At 27.3% G+C, this 12430-nt stretch overlaps 1 long non-coding RNA gene across 1 annotated transcript; it reads right to left on the bottom strand.

Moving 5' to 3' along the window:
* Nucleotides 1-1751: 1751 nt before the first annotated feature.
* Nucleotides 1752-4317, bottom strand: LOC132937365 (uncharacterized). The gene is made up of 4 exons (XR_009663663.1): nucleotides 3801-4317; nucleotides 3441-3613; nucleotides 2292-2460; nucleotides 1752-2220 (listed from the first exon to the last, which is right to left on the bottom strand). It is a non-coding gene; the product is annotated as an uncharacterized LOC132937365 (long non-coding RNA).
* Between the last annotated feature and the right edge of the window lie 8113 nt (nucleotides 4318-12430).

Raw genomic sequence — 12430 nt, 5'->3', positions numbered from 1 at the left:
ATCAGTATGCTATCGCTAATCGCTATCTCAAACACCTATCTGTTGGCTGTGGGTAGTAGGCCTATATTGTTATTACTTATTATTACAGTCAGTGGTGTCATTTCAGTTTTTAATAGAGGGGGGGTGGGGGGGGGGGTTAAAATTTCGACCAGCCCAAATGGGTAACTTAAAAAACAACCACTGGCAAGCACATATTAATATATTTTGTTCCTGATCAATTTTTACACGGCGTTGGTTTACCTATGTTCTTCCATAAGTGTAACATGCAGATGCTGAAGTTTTATTTTAGATTTTGGTTCCTATAACCCTTATCATATATTGATTTAATAATACACAATTTTTAAAGTTAAAATAATCCAGACTGTACCTGTATGCCTAGCGGCTGTATGATATACAAGTAACAATTAGTAGTATAACAGACTATATATGCATGGAACTGTTCAAAATGTTTTAGTTCAATTTTTTTAAAATTTTTTTTTATATAATATTTATCAAATTTTAATTATTTTAGCGCACCTTATCTATTATACAGAAAAACCAGGAATTTTTATAGATATTTCACATTATTATTTATTTTAAGAAATTACGGGTCGACATTTTTACAGTTGGCAAATACTTGATCTCACCCCCTCGTCAAAATCGTATAACGCCGGCCCTGATTATGTATTAACAATAAACACTAGGTAGGTACAACAGGTAATTTGATCAATAATCAGTATTATGAAACATTTGATTATATTCAATTATAATTTAAACAGTTATGTTATAGGTTTCTAACTAGTGAGCTTATACCAAAATAACAAATTACAATTAATATAGCTTCAAACGACCATCGTATGTTCAACCATTAAGTTCTCAAAACACATGGATATCATTACCTAAATTAAACATTGCAAGTTGCTTAAGAGTAAATTTGTTGAATGTTAAAAAATAAATTTAAAAATTAAAAATGAGAAAAAGTTTTTTACAATCATCTATTATTTTAGATGATTTGATCAGCATAGGCACAAATCCACTGCCCAAATATTTCGTTAGCCCCTCTCCCAAAAAATACTGTTTTTTAGTTGTGTGAGATTGAAGTCCCCCTACTCACATTAGTCACATTGATGTTAAAAATGTTAGCCCCCTAATAAATTTTAATGAATTTGCGGCTATACTTGTGTATTAAATTACTTCATATATTTCATACATTTGTGAGATTAACATTGAACTGTGACATCTCGTCCTGTAAGGACGCTATGTTTATTTCAATAATTATTGTACACTGTTTACTATTTTATCAATTTCCATAGACATATTTATTTATATGTCTATGATTAATACTATTAATACTATTACTATTATTATCATTAATTTTATATTCCTATTTTGTTATATATTATCATAATGATTGTAATGTTGTTGTCTACTGTAACAGGGCTTTGCTTGTTTAATATTTAATAAATAATAACAATATAAAATATACAGACTGACAAACCGTCTTCGCTCAGAATCGTTTTTGTATACAATGATATTAAATCATTGAACTCAAATTTAACCCCATCCATAACAGTGACCACTTGTAACCTACTGTACGGCAGAGTAACATCCACTTACCCGCTAATTTGTGTTGCATATGGCGAAAAAATGTATATTAAAATTAGAATACAATGTAATTTTTCTATATTATCAAGAAACATATTTTATAATAGTTGGCTAACAAATATAAAGTACTGTTTTATCAATTAATGTGACTATACAATAATGTATACTACAATATACAAATATACTTTACTGATTTTAATTAATATTTATTATAAATTATTAAATCTGAATAAAATAACAAAATTGTTTTGGCCTCACCATAAGTAATAACCTGGGCCCTTACATTATGACCATAATTCGGCCTTGGTAAACACTATCATTATAATAAATAGGTACACTATTACCTATAGACAACAGTTTATAGTTTTGGTCGTTATAGGAAAAACATTTTAACACAAATATGTCATTGGTCAGTTAAGTGCTATAATACAATATTAAATTATTAAAATTTGTTTTGTACATTAATTCTACTAATTAAAAACTACTAGCTACTAGGTAATATTTTTTCCTTGGGCTTTGTTTTACAGTAATTCAATTCAAACATAAGTACTCCAAAGAAATCATGAACTCTGTTGAAAATAGATCAGGTGTAATGTATTCTGGTGTTCTATAGAACTTCCTTGTTTCTCTTCTCTTCTGAAAATATATTATGATTTATGAATATCAATTAAAAAAATATTATAATCTTTAATGTATTTTATACTTACTTTTGGTTTTATGGCTAAAGCAAAATCGTCAAATTTCACACAACCAGTGATGTTCAATTTTTATGTTTCAGATCTCTGTAGATTATATGGCGAGAATATGAGTAGCTGAATGTTTCAATGACACATCTAGTGTAAGAATGTGTGGTAGATATCAAAACATCCTTTAAATCTGTAATTTGTAATAAAATACATTAAACAACAGTACAGTACCTACAGTAATACATAATGAAACTAAATTATTCAACAATTTATGTTAAGTAAACATAAAATATTTAGTCCTAAGACAGGTATCACACAAGAGCATCAATATTTTTAATAATGAACAAATATTATTTATACAATTGTATGCAAATATAACTTAACAGTATTAAGTAAATACAGTAGATTCTTAATATCTCAAATTGTTCGTTATCTCGAACTACCTACATTGAATTCCCCTTGAAACAACTATTACACTAAAAAGTGTTTTGTTCTCGATAACTCGATATAAAATGAATCGTTTTTCGTTATCTCGAATAAATTGCTTCATAAAAGCCGGTTTTTAACTACTATTTCTGATGATAAATGGAATTTTGTAGCTGATCATCTTAATTTAGACGACAGAAGTTTTTCACATCATATGGAAATGGACAACATGTAGTATTAAGCAAACATTAATGACAGATTTTTAAAAAAAAAAATAATATATTCAGTCATTTCAATTATTTCAGTATTTTAAGTATTCAAACTATGTATTTTAGGTGTTCGTATTATTTATTATTCATATACATTTTCATAGTCATATTGTATTTTATTTATTTTAAATTTTTTAATAAAACTCGATATCTTAAAGTTTTTGATATCTCGAAGATTTTTCTGTTCCCCTTGAGATTCGGCATAACGAGAGTTTACTGTATTATTTAATTTAATATCAGGTCAATAAGAAAAATATAAACCATAACAATATGAATTTTCAGACATTTAATTCCAGATATATCATGTTGAGTGTGGCTGTATATGTCCCCAAATATAATAATTTACAATAAAACACTTTAATATGACCTCAATATACTCAATTATTCTTGGTTATTATTAATTGTAATTCATTAAACTGTGTAACATACATCTATGTAATAAATCTTAATTAATTATTCTTATTGTTAATGTTACCATTGTAAATTAAAATGTTGATAATAACAGTGCTGCTACATTGTTGTTGTTTGGATCTCATGCACAGAATTGTCAGTGAGCAATACCGCTGGTTTGCCTTTTTTGTAAATCCTTTATTGACTGAGCCAATTATGTGCAGCTTTGCTAATGATCCAGGCGATGAAGTGTTTTAACTAATTCAAGACAATTCCAAATCCATCAGTGAATGTAAAATAGTTATTTATTTAATAAAATAAAAGTTATAGTTAATGTATTAAAATTGTACAATTCCTGCGGCGTGAAGGTGCTTAATTTAATGGTGCTAACTTATAATAATATTATAACTTAATAATTATTTATAAGTACTGTTACTGTTAGTACCTACATACGAGTGAAACATCCAATACGCAGTGTACACTATGCGACATATGTGTAGTAACTCGTAGACTATTCAACATTCGGGATTTCGTGCAATTAGAATAGTAAAATGAAATAGTTGTTTATTCTAGAAATATATTTCAAGTAGTAATCGTATAAAAGTGTACGTGGCTGAGTGTGGGGTGATGTAGCTCTGGTCTTGGCGAATAGCGGCTATGGTACATCTGAATATTATGCCGTGTTCCTGCAGTTCCTTCTATATACAATGTTGGCTCCTTTGATAGGATCGGCACGTGGATTTTGCTGGTGTTAGTTTTATTTAATTAACTGTCATGTACTATAACATTAAACATGATATTATGAATATAAATGTGAATGTGAATGCCGTTGTCCGCCACAAGATAATATTTACTTAAATATTTTCATAATACTACTATACTTTTATTAATTTAATTTAATTTAATTTATTAATCATTACTTTTATAAAACCATTTTCACATTACTTCGTAATAATACTTATCAGTTGTCAGTTATCACAGTCCACAGAACACCGCACGGCCGTTGGCCGTTAAATAATTTGCATACGTCCGACGGGACGCATAATATGGTGTTCCAGAAACAAAACGGCCAGAATGTAGATCTGTCGAATATTTTAATAACAGATAATAATATTACAGAATTGAAAACAACCAGAATATAAATTATCCGTGATCGTGAAGCATCGATATAGATAACAATATTTACTGTTTATCACGGCTGATATCCGTACTATTTATCCACGAATTATATTTCAATTATTATCTTCTCAAGTCTCAACATCGCGATTATTAATATTGTTTATGCACAACACTCTCCCCTAATCGGTTTCGCCTGCGACCTGACCTATAAACTAAGTTTATACTTTCAATATTTATTTCATATAATCATAATATTAACAGCTATCTATTATAAATTGGCTGTTATTCAGTGAAAAGTCGATAGCCCGGATATGTAGTACCTACGTAATATGGTACTGCGGTTTGGTAAACTAGACACACGCTTGTCGTATAAACAGGTTGCTTAAAATCAATGTAGAAAATTTAATTGCGCACAGTTAATAATAATACATCGAAGTAATACAGAAAATATGTTTCAAGTTTCTACGATTAATAATTTTTGAAAAATGACAAAATAACAAAAATGGTTTGCGGATAAATCGTTATTACTAGGTAATAAACATTTGAAATTTGAATATCCAATATCGTCAAAATTTGAACTTCCAATACTTGTAAAAAATAAATGTGACTACTTACGGTACTTTTTATTCAATTTTGGTTAGACAAACTTAAGAGGAATTTCGTATTAAATTTTTAAACCTCCAATATTTTAAGAAATATTTTATGAATATATAAGTTTCTAATTGCTACCTACCTATAAAATAAAATTTCTCATGTAACCATTATCTTATTTTATTGTAATTAAAAAACGAATGACTGTAGTTACTTGAAAATTTCACCGAATGTTTATATTAGCATTTTCTATACACCATACAATTTCGAAAATAATTTGACTATTTTTGAGCTGTTTACGGACATTGTCAATTATCAATTTTTTTAGTTTTTTTTTCTATAAATATCAATAAAATGTCATCTGTTGAGTATAAAAGCGTGAAAATTTAATACAAGGATCCTATCCTGATATATTGTTACAATATAGCAGTTGAAAAATATTAAAAATACATAGGCTTTTTTTTATAAGCATTTAAAGTTCAAATTTTGACAACATTTATCACATTTAAAATTTGATAATAATTTTGTAGTTAAAAATGTATAAAATGTTCAACTTTTATAGCTGAGGATTGAAAATTTAAAACAAGATTCCGCGTAAATAGGTTGTTTATAAATTACTTAAATCACCTTAATATCATCAAATATACTTAGTAATATACTAATATCATAGGCTGACTGACCATTTTCGTTCAGAATCGTTTTACTTATACAATGATATTATATCATTGAATTCAAATTTAACACCATCCATTACAGTGACCCACTTGTAACCTACTGCACAGCAGAGTGACATCCACTTACCCACCTTTTGCTTTTTAAACCTACTCATCAGTCATCAGTAATATCATAGGCTGACCAACCGTTTTCGCTTAGAATCGTTTTTCTTATACAATGATATTATAACATTGAATTAAAATTTAACACCATCCATTACATAGTGACCCACTTGTAACCTACTGTACAGCAGAGCGACATTCACTTACCCACTTTTTTAAATATGTAATTTTTTTAATTTTTTTTTTTTTTTAAATATGAAATAATAAATTGCACTATAGTAACAGTTGAATTAGTTTCTTTTGTGTTGAACGGTTTTTTTTCATTGTTTTAAAAGATTGGTGTTTAAAATTAATGGATTTTTTGAGTTTATTAATTTTATAAACGTAAAAATACGCAATATTGCAAAGCCAAAATATAATTGGAGTTTTGATATACAGTTAAACTAGTACCATTGATTATAAATACGTATAAATGTTTGTAATTAATGCTAATACATATCGGCACAGCGACTATTATAAACTAAGGTCCATGACATCGACATAATAGTATTATCTAATTCTAATAGTACCGTGTGTATTTTTTTAATCAACATTATTGTTGGTAAATTATTTTTTCAGGCACCGTAATATTAAAATCAATAACATTAATTTTATAAATAAAATAGAGTACCTATTATTTTTTTCTCATAATTTACAAAATATTATAAAATATGCTAAATTATCGCTAAAATAATATATTCCCTAACTCATGAAATATTTTTAAATATTATGCAAAAAAAAGTTTTTCCTATGTGAATCCTGTGTTGGATGAATCGTCCATATTTGTTACTCTCGTAGTCTCATAAGACTGGATAAACTCAATGACGTAATTTTACATATCGTACGATATATGTAAAAACATATAAATCCGGATTTTATAGTTATAACCAGGGCTAGGATTTGTATGCAATAAAAAACGGTAAAATATGCATTATATTTACCAAAATATGCAAAAATATGCATTAACATTTTTATAAGATAAACACAAAAATACAGTTACAAAAAAAATATTTTTTTGTTGAAATACATCAGTGATTAACTGTTCGTCTTAAAGGTCACGTTGCCAGTTTTTCAAATTTTTCACAATTCTATAAAATTTGAAAATTAAATTTTATATTTTAGTTGCCACTTCAATCATAAGACTTTTACACTAATCTACTACCTGATACCTATTTAGGGGGGGGGGTTATAGGGTGTATTATATCGAAAAAAACGACTTTACGGGAATAACGCTCAAGCTTTGTAGAATTGTCGGATTCTGATTTTTTTTTTTTTATCTGAAAGAAGAAGACTTCCTACAGCCCACATCGATCTCTGATTTTGTATTTTATTTCAAATAATTGTATTAAAAAATTTGTAAAAAAAATGCTTTTAATCTTGTATTTTTTTAGACATATTATAAAGTTTGAGAATGAAATATTGAAAAACAGAAATCGATGTGGGCTGTAGAATATTTCTCTCTAGTAATTAAATAAAAAATTATGAAATTTGGTTGATTCTATAAGGTGGTATCATTATTCCGGCAGAATATATTTTTGAGGACAAAATGGCATCGGCATCGGGCGCCTTAATATAATATAATTGAGAAAAAAAATAATTTAGAAATAAATTTTATAATTCACATTCACTACAAGTGTTACATGCTACGATCACATATTTTTTCAAATTTTCGAAAATTAATGTTAAATTATTTAATCTTTTATCGCATACCTATTGTACCATAGGGGGTTAGGAAAAAAAGCAAGTGAATAAAAAGCAAAGGAAAAAAAGTAAGTAAAAAATAGGTGGATAAGTGGATGTCGCTCTGCTGTACAGTAGGTTACAAGCGGGTCACCGTAATGGATGGAGTTAAATTTGAATTCAATGATATAATATCATTGTATAAGAAAAACGATTCTGAGCGAAAACGGTCAGTCAGCCTATGATTTTACCAAGTATATTTGATGATATTATTGTGAATAAAGTAATTTATATTTAACCTATTTACGTGGAGCCTTGTATTAAATTTTCAATCCTTAGCCATAAAAGTTAAACATTTAATACATTTTTAACTACAAAATAATTAATAAATTATAAATTTGATAAATATTGTCAAAATTTGAACTTTAAATGCTTATAAAAAAAAATTGTGCCTATGTATTTTTAATATTTTTCAACTGCTATTAGAACGATATATCAGGAGCCTCATATTAAACTTTCACGCTTTTTTACCCTACAAAAAATTTTTTATTGATATTTATAGAAAAAAAAATTAAAAAAATTGAAAACTGACAATGTCCGTAAACAGCTCAAAAAGAGTCAAAATATTTTCAACATTTTATGGTGTATAGAAAATGCTAATATAAACATTCAGTGAAATTTTCAAGTATCTACAGTCATTCGTTTTTTAATTACAATAAAATAAGAAAATTGTTACATGAGAAATCGAGTAAATATCAAATGTTGTAAAAATATAAATTTCACACGCTCATAAAAATTTAATTTAAGTTTCTTCTAGACATTTTTTTTTTTGATAAAGGTAGACAACTTATGAGTAATCTTATATTACATTTTCAAATCTTAGATTTAAAAAGAAAAATTTTTATGAATTCTCAACTCAAAATAATTTGCTATAATTCGTGATTTTTCCGTATTTTGTCAAAATTTGAACTTTAAATGCTTATAAATAAGAACTGTGACTAAGGATTTTTAATTTTTTTCATCTGCCTTTGAAACAATAACCTAGGAGCCTTATATTAAATTTTAAAAGCTTTTTTACTCAACAGATAAAATTTTATTGATATTTATAGAAAAAAAAAACTTAAAAAATTGAAAACTGACAATGGCCGTAAACAACTCAAAAAGAGTCAAAATATTTTGTAAATTTTATGGTGTATAGAAAATGTTAATATAAACATTCAGTCAAAATTTCATGTCCCTACGGTCATTTGTTTTAGAGTTACACCAAAAACCAAAATCGATTTTCTCAAAAACAGATTTTGCGTAAAAATTCCCGTTTTTCCTTAATTCTTCTTTTGTTTTTCACGTCGCTTGTGAAAATTACTGGGAAATTTTTACTTTTGACCCCCCGAAGTACCAACTAGATTCACTTTCCTATCAGAAAAGTTACTATTGAAGAAAATCCAAGCACTTTTACTGTCCTAAAATGTGATGACAGACACAAAAATAAAAAAAAAATAAAAAAAAACACACATCATTGTAAAATCAATACATTCATCGCTTCGCTCAGAATCTAAAAAAGCATATGAAAAAAAAGCAAGTTAAACATTTTACAGTAACCATAGACATTACCTCGTATATAATAACGAAAATTACTACTATTCATTAATAATATGGCTATAGCAGTAGGTATAGCATATTATGTACGATGTACCTATTATAGGTAAATACAAAATGACAATAAATAACTCGTCAATATTTTGGTTATCGCTGCGCTCGGATAACAGCTTATGACACCAACGTTTTTCCAAATCACACACCGATTATAGATTACAAAAATTACCCAATATACCCAAATATAATATCGCCGACTTCAGTCTGTGCAAAGCTACGAGATTACAGCTCAGCTGCGTTCATTACCTACTCTAATATAAAAATTCAACGTTTTTTCTACTTCGTTTTAAATTAGTATTATTATTATTATTTTTTTTTTTTATTAATTGAAATGTCGCATCAAATAATAAAATCTAATAAAAATACGGAAAAAGTTTGTTTTAATGGCCACATGTACCTATACGAAACATTACAGTAGGTACTTTAATATCTGATGTTTGGAGGTGCTCTAAGGCGTCAAGTCTCAAGTGTCCAGGCAAATTAAACACATCGAAAGAAAATCCTACTGAAATACCAATAATCGATAAAGCACATACTCATCCTCCAGACACGCATGAAGTTGAAGTCAATAAATGCTTAGCACGAATGAAACATAAGGCAGCAACTACGTCAACAAATCCAATTGAGATTCACTGTGAAGAACTTGGAAGCTTGGATAATGAAACTCGAGCTAAGATGCCACCGGAAACAATTACTAAAAAAACTCTTCGAAATCAACGATCAAAAAATAATTTAAAAGAACCCAGACATTTAGATGACTGTGTAATCGAAGGTAAGATGAAAATACTATATTATAATTTAGGTTATTTTTTTTATTGATAAATAGTTGAACAGTATTTTATTGATTACCTATCAGTTTTTTAAATATTTTTAAATATTAATAATATAATATATTATGTAATTACGATAAAACATTTTTAATTAATTATTTTTTGAGTTATCATATTCACCACTGATAAAGGGTTAAAACATCTTACTGAGGCGGATACATGGATGTTCGATGGTAACTTTGCAATGGCACCTTCTATTTTTCAACAATTATACGTAATAAGAGTCAAAATTCATGATTTGTATATAACTACAGTATATTGTTTATTAGAAAAAAAACGCAAACTACTTATGAATATATGTTACAATCGTTACTTAATGCATGTCATAATCAAAACTTGTATCTAGACCCTATTAATGTTCATATTGACTTCAAAAAGGCAGCTATAAATGCAGTCACATCTATATTAGGTGAACATGTAAATATAAAAGGTTGTTTTTTTCATTTAACGCAAAGTACCTATAGGAAAATACAATCCCTTGGTTTAGTAAATTTATACACGGAGAATGAAAATTTTAGTTTGTTTTGTAGAAAAATTGATGCTCTAGCTTTTTTACCTGTTGATGATGTTCCAGCTGGAATTGACTATATTAAAAGTATTATGCCAGAAGAGGCTAGAGAACTAGTCAATTATTTTGATCAAACTTATATTTCGGGAATAAATAGACCAATTGGAATTTCACAGCCAGGTAAAAAAACCAAATTTCGAAATATTCTACCAATTTTTCCACCGGCTACGTGAAATGTACACGAAACAACTCTTAAAAATTTATATCGTACTAATAATCAAACAGAAGGATTTAATCATCGATTTTCTAAACTCGTTAGCTATAATCATCCCTCTATTTGGATCCTGATTAAAAAAAATTAGATTAGAGATAGATTCAGATAGCACTAAAATAGCTCAATTTGATATAGGTAATTTACGACAAAAAAAAAAAAAAATGTATGAAAATATGCAAGAAAAGTTTTTTTTACTGTGTACAAAATACAAGAATAATAATGATGATAATTATATCGAACACTTCTTAAACGCTGTAGCTTATCATATACGTTTTAAATAAATACATTTGTCTGATTCGATTTTTTTTAACAAACTATATGTAATAATTATTTGTCAATTTTAATAGTAAAATGTAATATACTTATGACTTATTATAATATAATTATATACATAATATATTTAATATATTTAATTAATTAATAAAATTATTTTGATTCGATTTTTTTAAAAAACCTTGTAATGATATATACCTATAATAATAAATAATAAATACCTACCTAAAAAATAAACTAATGATAATAATTAGTTTTCGCTTTTTTTTCATATGCTTTTTTTTCATTCGCTTTTTTTTCAATTTGCTTTTTTTCACTTGTTTTTTTTTACTTGCTTTTTTTTCCTTTGCTTTCTATGCACTTGCTTTTTTTTCCTAAACTCGTACCATAGGATTGTATTTATAAAAATAAAATTTATGTTTGAAAAAAACCAAGTATTATGAAATTTACTATAAAACATTTATTTTTCGCATTCTTATAGTCGAAATGTACAATAATATTCATTTTATTCAATATATGCAATAATATGCATTTCATCCAAAATATGCAAAAACATGCAAAATAAAAATACCACCATTTATCTCATCATGAGGTGATTCGTGGACATTACTGACAAAATCAATAATCAGTAGTCGCAAAAAAAACATGCTTTTGCATATAAATCCTAGCCTTGGTTATAACTTATGACACGAGGCATGTTATCATTATTTTTCGGCCCGGAAAATATGAATCAAACTGGCTTATAGACCGCAATAATTGTTACCTACTCATTTTACAGAAATGGCATTCATATATTTTTACTTTTTAACACATACAATAAGATGTTGACTGTTCCTTAATTTTCAATTTCAAGCTTTGTTTGGTCTCGCCTAAATTAGTAAAATATTTAATTATTATAACTAATTATAAGTAGGTATTTATTATTATAATTTATAACTATAATAGTCTTGGTCCCTTGGATTAATTAGTTAAGGTTAATCCGTCCCGTCTTGAATCGCTCAGAAATCAGAATCTAAAAAAGTACCTATATTATGCCATATTTCTACTATACAGTTCTGGATACAACTTGGCATAAATCTTAAGTATATCAAACTATACTGTCTAAACTTTCCCGAAATCAAAGAACAAATCGGTCAAGTAGTTTTTAGGTATATAAGCTACAAACATACATTTAATGCACATAAACGACGATTGTATGCATGCTTTTACCTCATCTGTCCGAGTAACCATTGGCAACCATTTATGCACAAAACATTTTGATTTCCGTCGTTAATCTTAAAATCCTTATACGATAGCACCTATTTAAAATGCGAATTTTTGAAAATCCTATTT

This window comes from Metopolophium dirhodum, chromosome 1 (assembly GCF_019925205.1).
Source record: "Metopolophium dirhodum isolate CAU chromosome 1, ASM1992520v1, whole genome shotgun sequence".
NCBI lineage: Eukaryota > Metazoa > Arthropoda > Insecta > Hemiptera > Aphididae > Metopolophium > Metopolophium dirhodum.
Note: the sequence above shows the minus strand (reverse complement) of the source record. Positions and strands in the feature narration are given on the sequence as shown.